This window comes from Nothoprocta perdicaria, unplaced genomic scaffold (genome assembly GCF_003342845.1).
Source record: "Nothoprocta perdicaria isolate Ctin4 unplaced genomic scaffold, notPer1 scaffold_404, whole genome shotgun sequence".
NCBI lineage: Eukaryota > Metazoa > Chordata > Aves > Tinamiformes > Tinamidae > Nothoprocta > Nothoprocta perdicaria.
The window spans coordinates 360,089-369,542 of record NW_020455649.1 but is presented as its reverse complement, the minus strand read 5'-3'; positions in this window follow the sequence as shown (position 1 = coordinate 369,542).

Sequence of the window (9,454 nt, the reverse complement as noted above, 5' to 3'; positions counted from 1 at the left end):
GACTCTTATATAGATGATGCTGGTACATGGAACCCTGGAATAATACCTTTGCCTTTCATTAGACAAAATAGAAAAGGTTTACATATTTCCCTGACTTAAGAATCTTTCCCATCAGTAAATTGGAAATCATCCAGTAAGGAACACATAAACCGTCCTTCATTCACTCAGAAGGGCTGAGATTGGAAAGGAGTCTTGGAGATCATCTAGTTCAGAACCCCTATTCAAGCAGCTTTAGTTAGAGCAGGTTGCCCAGGACACCAGCAAGTTGCCAGTTGGGTTTTCCAGTAGCCTGTTCCAGTAAAACAGTAAAAATGTGTTTTATCATATTTAAATAAAATTTAAATGTTTCAATTTGTGCTCATTGCCTCTTATCCTCTGTCTGGGCAGCACTGACTAGAGTCCATCTATTCCTCCTGCTAGAGAAAGATGCAATGTTGTTTGTATTCTTTCCAGTACATATATGCTAAATGTGAACTCAGAGAATCATATTTTCCAAGGGGCTTAGCAACCAAGTCATGTATTTATAAAACACCTAGCAAAGTGTTTCAGGGTTTCAGGCATCAGCATAACTCCAATAGCATATTTGACAGCATTCTTTCTACTGATGTGTAATACCAATGTCCTTTTCTAGGCATTTATATACAAGCAATAATATACATTGCTGTATTCTTAAGATTTTCATAAGGTTACACTTATTCTCTTTCTTTTTGTTGTCAGGTATTTAACTGTCCATAACTGTAATAGACATATTGCATCATATTACCAGCATTTCATATCATTGCTTTATAAACAGATAAAAAAAGAAACATCAGTAGGATGATTATACTTTCAGGTCTCACTGTAACAGTGAAGGGCAATTATGTTGTAATCTAATAAAAAAGAAATAACAACAACAGAGAATTGAAAACACAAATGACAGCCCAGAAAAAAAATATTGTTTTTCTATAGATAGTGTATACTTTGTTTTTTTAAAAGACTATTGAAATGTCTAGTTTTCAAAAGAAAAGTTGAGAAAACATTAGTGAACTGTCTCTGGAGATAACATCACAGATCTGGAGAGAGATTTCAAATTTGGAAAAGAAAATCACCTTTAGGAAATAGTTGCTGGCACTGAAATTGATAAGCTTCCTCATCTGGGASGTGAGCCTCTGGATAGCAATATGGGTAGATGTGGAAAAAAAGAGGTAAAGGAATAGACTAGGAGGAATCAGGTTAAAAATGAAAACTGGGAAAAGAAAGACCTGAAGGGAAAAGGCTCTGCATTTGGAGAGGCAGCACAAATGTAAATAAGAAATGGGAAAGTAAGAACAGTGTGTCCACATCTGGAAGAAGAGCTCTGTAGTTCTTCTGGAGTATAGAGGTAGTACCTCTGGAGTACCTCTGGAGTATAGAGGTAAAACAGGATATTTCAAATAGTTCAAATAATTGCAAGTGCTAAGGATCTATAAATTTTGGAAACCAAGAATAAAATACTCAATATTTGTTCATTTTTTGTTGTTTTTGATGCTTAAATTTTAGATCCATTTACAGTGCTGCTTTATTTAGGTGGTCACTGTCTGGAACTGGTACATTTCTGTAATAACTATGAACCTCAGTCAATACAACAGTTTCTAAAATCTGTCTGGGACTCTCTAATGCTATCCAAACAAAACAAACAAACTAACCAACCAAACTAAGCTAAACTAAAAAACCTTCTATATACTGTGTACACTGCAGGGAAAAATGTTTTTTATAGTCTGACATGTTAATATGTTTATTGCATAAAGAAATTTTGGACATTCTGCTGATTACCAAATTCAAAGATTGGGAATATCATTTTACTAAAGGTTTCAACACCTAATTATAGGTATGTGCATGTGAACCAAGAATATAAACGTCAATGACAGCTACTGGAGACCTGGCCAGTACAGTCATGAATTATTTCTCTCTTCTTAAACACCTACATTTGCTTAGTTAAATCACTTTCCAGACTCCATTGCTTGAGTTTATTACATCTCCCTTGCTAATAATGGGAGCGTAGATTCCTTGCTCACAGCAATGGGTGTTAGTAGTGGTCTTTCCATTGCAGTTAAAGGAAAAGCAGCCCTAGCACATGGCAGAACTTGAATGATCTGGTTTGCTCTAGGAGTGATTTTGTTTGGTTGGTTTTGTTTTGTTTTCTTTTCTAAAATGGCCTCCAGCTGGACTGGCATTGTGTCATAYAACTTTAGAGATCCGAATCTCCATGAATCCTACCTTCATATCCTGAAGTGGCTGTGATGAAAATCTTGCTCAAGTCCTCATAAAACGGTGAGTTTCAATGATCCAAACAATTCAACTTCAACTCAAAAAAAAAAAATTTACTTCTAATCTATTAAAGCCTTCAATAGAGGTAAATATCTGCAGTAAAAAGAGAAGAAGAAAGAACAAATTAACTGAAATTGACTAAAAGAAATGTCTTTTTAGATGCAAGACTATAATAAGGTTGTTAGCGGACTTATTAAGGCAAAAAAAYACATTTTCTATATTCATTTTATTTTTGTATTCTCCTTTCTTACGTATTTTTGAATTTGACTACTGGCCTGACTTGATATGAAGGTGTTAATGCTATGAATAGTGAATAGGTGATAYAATACTGCCTTTCAGGCACAGGTTTTACCGAAAGAACAGTTTGATCAGTGGTGAACCAAAGCATCTATGCAACCTAGACAGAGGAAACACACAGTGCCAGTCCAGCTGTGGGCCACTTAGAAAAATCCATTAAAGTGGCATAAAAACAGCCCAGTTTCACCACAGTTTAGAGTGCTTCATTCCTTAATTGGAATGCAAAGACTGCTGTTAATTTCTTTCAAGTTACTCTGAGTCAACTGGAAAACTTTTTTTTTTAAAGCAATCTGAAGTACTATTACCTCCATTAAATGGCTATAATTATTTTTCTGTCTGAAACAGTAAATAATTGAAAAATCCTTTTGATCATTGCAATTATAAATTCAGAAATGCATTGTTAGTTCTGGCAGCTCATGATTATTTTTTCCCTCTTTTCTCCCTAAAAGGATGAATGCTCCCTGAAGTCAGTAAGCACTGCATGATTATCAGTGGTGAGTAGTCAAGAGTAATAATTTCTCACAAAAGTAGTGTATATGAGCATGGTGAACTCATAGTATTTATGACTATTGTGAAAGCACTAGGCTCTGATCTCATTTAAGTGTCAGTCTTTCACACRAGCCATCACAAGCTTAGTGCTGAGTCAGGGCCAGCTTCATCAAAGGCATTTCTGTCATTAGACCTTTGCCACTAAGTATTTGATGGCAGGTCAGATCTGTCCATCACAGCTGTGAAATAACAGCAACTATATTAAATTAAATACTAAAAGAAGAATTGTTAAATGAATGAAAGGACCTGCTGGACACTTTTTCTACACAGAATACTGTTACTAGTTTAAGAAATAGCAGAATATTGTTTCTGACATTTTTTGAGGCAGAGTGATGAGATGACTACCTCTCTGGGAAGCAAGATTTTATCAACAGCATCAGTAACACCTTTAAATTTCAAAGTGGTATAAACTTAGCCTTGCTGCAACGTTGGAGTGAAACATCAAATGATTTACTTTCTTTTTTAAATAAGAGGACTATCAAGCACTTCAAAATTGGCAAGATTCTTAATTTTTGTAGAAGAACCAACTTCTCAGCTAGMAGAATTTGTCTAACTGCTTTGATTTACATCAGCTGGACTTCTGTCTTACAACATCATTTCCACAGCATAGAATTTACTATGCTCAAAACATTCCACATATGTTAATTTGGAGTAACCTCAGTGTCAGATCAGCTGACATTTCCTTTCCAGCCAACCCTCAAACTGGTGGCCTACCAAGCCTGGGAGTCATGTCTCCTGTGAGAGATCTGTAGGAGGCAGCTTTGTTGCTGATAGGCAGCTCAAAAGATTCCTGAAGCATGATTCACTTCCAAGTCTTGGAGAATCAGATTACCTTTCCATATGTAGGAAACAGTATCTTCTTATCCACAATGCAAACACCTCCATAGGTTGCTTTCTTGACTGACAGTCTTAGGAAAATTTCAAAAGCAGCACAGGAGCAAAGAGTTACATCAAAGTGAGCTGCATTTTTTTTATTTCCAGCAAAATAGGCTTTCATCAACTTCTCTATTTCTTACAAAATATCAAAAGGATAGTACAAATAGTGGAGCACCAGAGCRGAACCATTTCAGCCAAAATTGTGAATTGGAGGAAGATGACCAGTTGTGCCCCCAGCAACTTCTGCCTCTACATTCGGCACATGGAAAAGAATCTTTTATGAGAGAGAGTTGATAGATCCCAGAAGAATCATCTTACTGAGGGGTGTGTAATTTAATTGATGTAGGTTACTGTGAGGACTGTCTTCTGGAGTGAAGGCTATCCTTCTCAGTTCCACTTTGGCTGACGCCAACTTCTCTTCGAAACTTGTGTTATATGTTTGGGAATGGGCACAATGCCACCCAACAGATGGTCGTAAGTGTAGGCATGCTGGAAACCTAGGAAGTATGGATCTAAACCAGATTTCTCCTCCACATTGGAAAAATTGTGTAGGGCTTCTACATTCCTAGTTAACAAAACTCTCCTTTAAATATCCCCAGATACCTTCTAGAAGAGTCAGAGCRATTTAGGGACTCTAGAATATATGGAATAAATTATTCTCAAGGGTGATAAACCAGATGATGAGTGGTGCCTCTACACAACAGAATACATCTCTGTAGAAGATATGGGGTTAAGCAAAAAATAATTCAACTTTTAAAGGGTTTTACAATTCTTCCAGAGGATAAGGATACACAGTGTGGAAAGAGAGCTGAATACATTGACATGTGGAAAACTTCTCAGTTATCTCAAATTCTTGTCCCTATTGTAATTATACATTTCACTAGTTTCCCACTTGCTACACAATATGGCAAGAGGCTTGCTACTCTCAGGGTATGTATGATATTTAACAGGTTTTTACTTGCAGTGGCTTGTAAGATCAAATTTATGCAATTTATTAAAAAGAAATATAATATTATTTTCCAGGAACAACTCAATAAAATCTATATACCAGATCTTTCAATACAGACATTCATGGCAAGGCACTTCAATATACTTTCTCCACTGTTAAGATTTCACTTAGAAAGCAAGCTTTTCTAGGTAAATAAATATCCAAACTCTTCCCTCTCTCCCTGTCCTTGCATTCAGTTTTTCTCCAACAGTAACAGCACAGAAAATGATTTTCCTTTTCACTGCTTACTGAAATCAGCCTTGGCTGCTTTATTGCTTTTTTATCTCCTTAATTCAGCAACAGTATAACACAGATGCTTCAGCAGCAATCGCAGGTTCTACATGCTTTGCGGGTTTTGTTTCACTTTGAATGCCCTTTTTGTTCTGCTAGCTTCATACCACACATTGGCTTTTCTCTCATACAGGTCTTTGTGATTTGATTTCCTCTGCTTTACCACTCTTCTTTGCAGCTAGTCTAATCTGATGTCAGATTCTTGTAGAGGAAAATTGATTCTCCTCAGCTTCTTCATATCTTTCAACGGATTTTGAACAAACGAGCATGAGCTAAAAAGGGCAATGGAGGAAGTCAGAACACTCAAGCTTTTGGATCCCAAATTACTGGTTCATACCATTCTGAAGAAGATGAGAGGGAGATCTTGCTCCTTATAAATGAATAAAGTTTTATCCCTTTATGCTCAGATTTTAGTACCTGTTATTGAAATATACTTTCAATATAAAGGTATTCTCTTGCCTTTATGTAAATATAAAGGACAAAGCACATGCATTTTCCTATCTTCTTTCATTAGCATTCCTATCTTCTCAACCTGTTCAGCATCAACAGCTTCTAAACACATTGTCCATGATAAAAAAGGTAGGAGTGTTAAACATTAGAAACAGAGTATCAAGAGCTTAGTCCAACAGCTGCCAATTTCAACAGGAATTTGACTGCCTGAACAACTACAGAAAAGTCTTTCCATCATATCCACAATATAAGAGTCACACCCAAGAGTCTTGAAAGTTAAGTTGCTTTCATAGACTGATAAATAGGTCATCAGAGCTGTTCAGTTCCCCTATTCACCCTGTTCTTCTGGATTTTCTACTGCATGTCAGACACAAGTTTGAAATGAAAATGGCTGAGCAGCTGCACATAACATCAGTTACCTCACAGGATAATGTCCTCTTACGTCATGCATACAACATATCCATGTTTCAGCTTTCTTAGAATGGCTGTATACAAAGGGCAGTGATAGGTTATGATATCAAAGGTGATATCAAAGTGATATCAAACAAAGGCAATGATAAGTATATTGCAGGGTACAGCATAGAATATTTGTCTTTCTTTGCAGAACTGGCTATGCAAGATGATTTTGCACTTGCATGTAATCATTCTACTCAGTGAAATGAGGACTATGTTTATGGTGAAAAATATTCCCTTACTGGCAAGCATGTACTTAGTGGACTTATTATGGACAAATAACAGAAAATGTGAGAAGGCAATGAAGGTTAATAGCATGCTGGTGGTATAAACTCCATACTACTGGCTTTCATGAGTGGCACCCTTATAGAGTTTGCTAGGACACATTATTGAAACAGACAGTTTGAAATCAAAACACCATAGTCCTCTAAGGTGCCTGTGTGAACCCTTTACTTCAGTTATAAGATGGACTTACTTTGTGCTAATAGAACCAGTGTTACGAGAATCTGCTGCCAGGCAGCCTTGCACTGGCAAAGTCTCCTTCAATTCCAGAATCAGAATAATCAGTGTCATCATAAAAGATACAGAAAAGCCCCCTTGGAGAAGGATCTGCAAGAAATAGGGATTAAAGAGGGGGAAATTAATGAGTTCATCTGGTCAAAATAGCTAGAAAAGGAATATTTTGTTAATTAGATAAGCCTAAGGTGACAAGAATGTAAGACAAGCACGTCAAACACTTTTTACTTTTTTCAGGAATTCACACCATTATTTTAAAAAGTGCATTTTAAACAACCTTACAAAGAGGATACTGACTCTTAAATAAAGGCTGGAGTTTTGGGATTCAAGTTGTGCAATGTTGTGACCCATCACTTGCACACAGTTTACTTTGAAGTTAATGTCTGCATAATGCCACACAATATCTTTTAGAAGGATCTCTGTACAAGCAGAGTAGGTATCAGAAAGAGTATAGTTGTGGTCACATGCTATTTTGCTAATAGACACCACTACATTAATGCCACTGTYCTGCTTCCAGCTGCTGAGTGAATTCTGCTGTTCCCGAACATATTCAGTTTTGTCGTGTGACCGTATGTTTCTTCTCCCATGCATATTTTGATATAGTAACATAGGAGAAGGAAGGAAATTGTTTAATAAATCATCTCCTTCTTACCAAATATATGGAGCAGGAACACCTCACAACTAGCGGGTGAGTTCTTGCTTCTCCTTCTAGTGAAATATAACTATGAATAAAAATAAGTTTTTCTCACTTTCTAAGCTATACTTTGAAATTACAGAATCACAGAATGGTTAAGGTTGGAAGGGGCCTCTAGTCCAACCCCCACCTAGTCCAACCCCCTGCTCCAGCAGGGACACCCAGAGCACGGGGCACAGGGTGGCAGCCAGGCAGGTTGGGAAGATCTCCAGAGGAGACTCYAGAGCCTCCCTGGGCAGCCTCTTCCAGGGCTCTGTCACCCTCGCAGGAAAGAAGTTCTTCCTCACATGGAGATAGAACTGCTTGTGTTGCAGCTTGCACCCATTGCCCCTTGTCCTGTCACTGGCCACCACAGGAGCTTGGACCCTTCCTCCCTACATTCCCCCTTCATGTACTTATGCATATTAATCAGATCTCCTCTTAATCTTCTCTTCTCCACTCTAAATAGGTCCAACTCAGTCTCTCCTCATTATAAATTATAAATGTTTCAATAAATTTCAATAAATTATAAATGTTTCAATGTGCTGTCAATGCCTTTGTGCTAACCTTTGTATTTGAAGTGCACTGTGGTTTCAAGAAGTTTAACTTGCACTATGTGTAAAATTCTGAAGTTGACAAAACTTTACAAACATAACTGTGGCCTTGACTCATCTTCTGTATGATGAAGAGTGAGAAGGTATGCACAATAGAGGTCTTATAGACAGTTTTTGAACTAATGTCTACAACAAGGGAATCTGAAAATACAGGGGAATGAGTTGGAAAACCATATAGCTCCTTTCCTTTATATGCTTCTCTACCTAAAAGTTGTATTTCTTGTGGATTAACTTGTGGAATATAGCAACTTGGGTAGAAATTGCCAGGTTTGTTTGGTCTAGGAGAGGGTTAAGTTTCCCAGCTCAAGAAAACCAAATTAAAATCTTGATATGGAGAGGAGAAAGGCATTACCATGGAAGAAGAATGATATAAATGAACTAGTAGAATTCTATATACAGAATCAGCCCAGAAAATCCTACTGTTAAAGTTATTTAGGTTATTCAGAACATGAAAATAGCAAAAAGAACGTTAGACTGGAGAACTGACACTATATGAACAGATGAAATGCATTGTCAATAGCTGAATTAGAAACCTGTCAGATGTCAAATCACCTAAGGAAAAGGAGTGGCATATATTTAAAGAAAGATAGATAAAGAAAGAAMAAGACTGTATGGAATAATAGAGGACTCAAGGGAAGGCCATAATTATTAGGAACACAGACAAACATTAGAACGTAGATTGAAAAGAGTGGAGTTGTTCCTTTTAGAAAAGAGATTAACCAGAGGAGGTAAGGAAAAAAAAAGCATACTAAATATACTTCATAAAGGAATGCGATAGAACAGGTGGTTGGGGAGCTTCTATTTTCTCTCTCTCATAAAGCAAGAACAAGGGGCTCTGCAAACGAAAGTGAAAGCTGGCAAAATGAAAACTGATACAACACATTTGCTAAAATGGGTGATTAGATTGYAGAGCAAATACATTGCTAGAGATGAAACCAAGGTCAACCTTTCTGCAAGGCTGGATGAAGCCTGGACCCATAAATTGATGCCAGCTAGAATGTCAGAGAGAAGGCAAAGTCTCAGCTTTTGGGGCTAAATCCAGCCTCTAACTATCAGGAACAAGCTGAAGTCTCTAAATTCAAGGCTTTTTTATTCTCCACATAAACTGTGCTTCTTACGGCTATTGGTAAGATTCCCACAGCATGGCCAATGGAATTTCTCACTTAGCTCTATTTTGTAGTGCTGTTCTGACTGCATTTTGGAGCTGTTCACWGTAACATGACAGCACGGCAGATGGTTTAAATGCCTGTCTCCAAAAAACAACCCAGTCATCATTTCCATTTCCAAAATTCAGAGATGAGTCATTCTCCTCCCACAGGTAGAAGTGTTTGTATGAACATCAAGCTCTATAAACTTCTGTGTGTATCCTCACAGTAAAAAGAGAAAGAAAGAAAGAAAGAAAGAAAGAAAGAAAGAAAGAAAGAAAGAAAGAAAGAAAGAAAGAAAGAAAGAAAGAAAGAA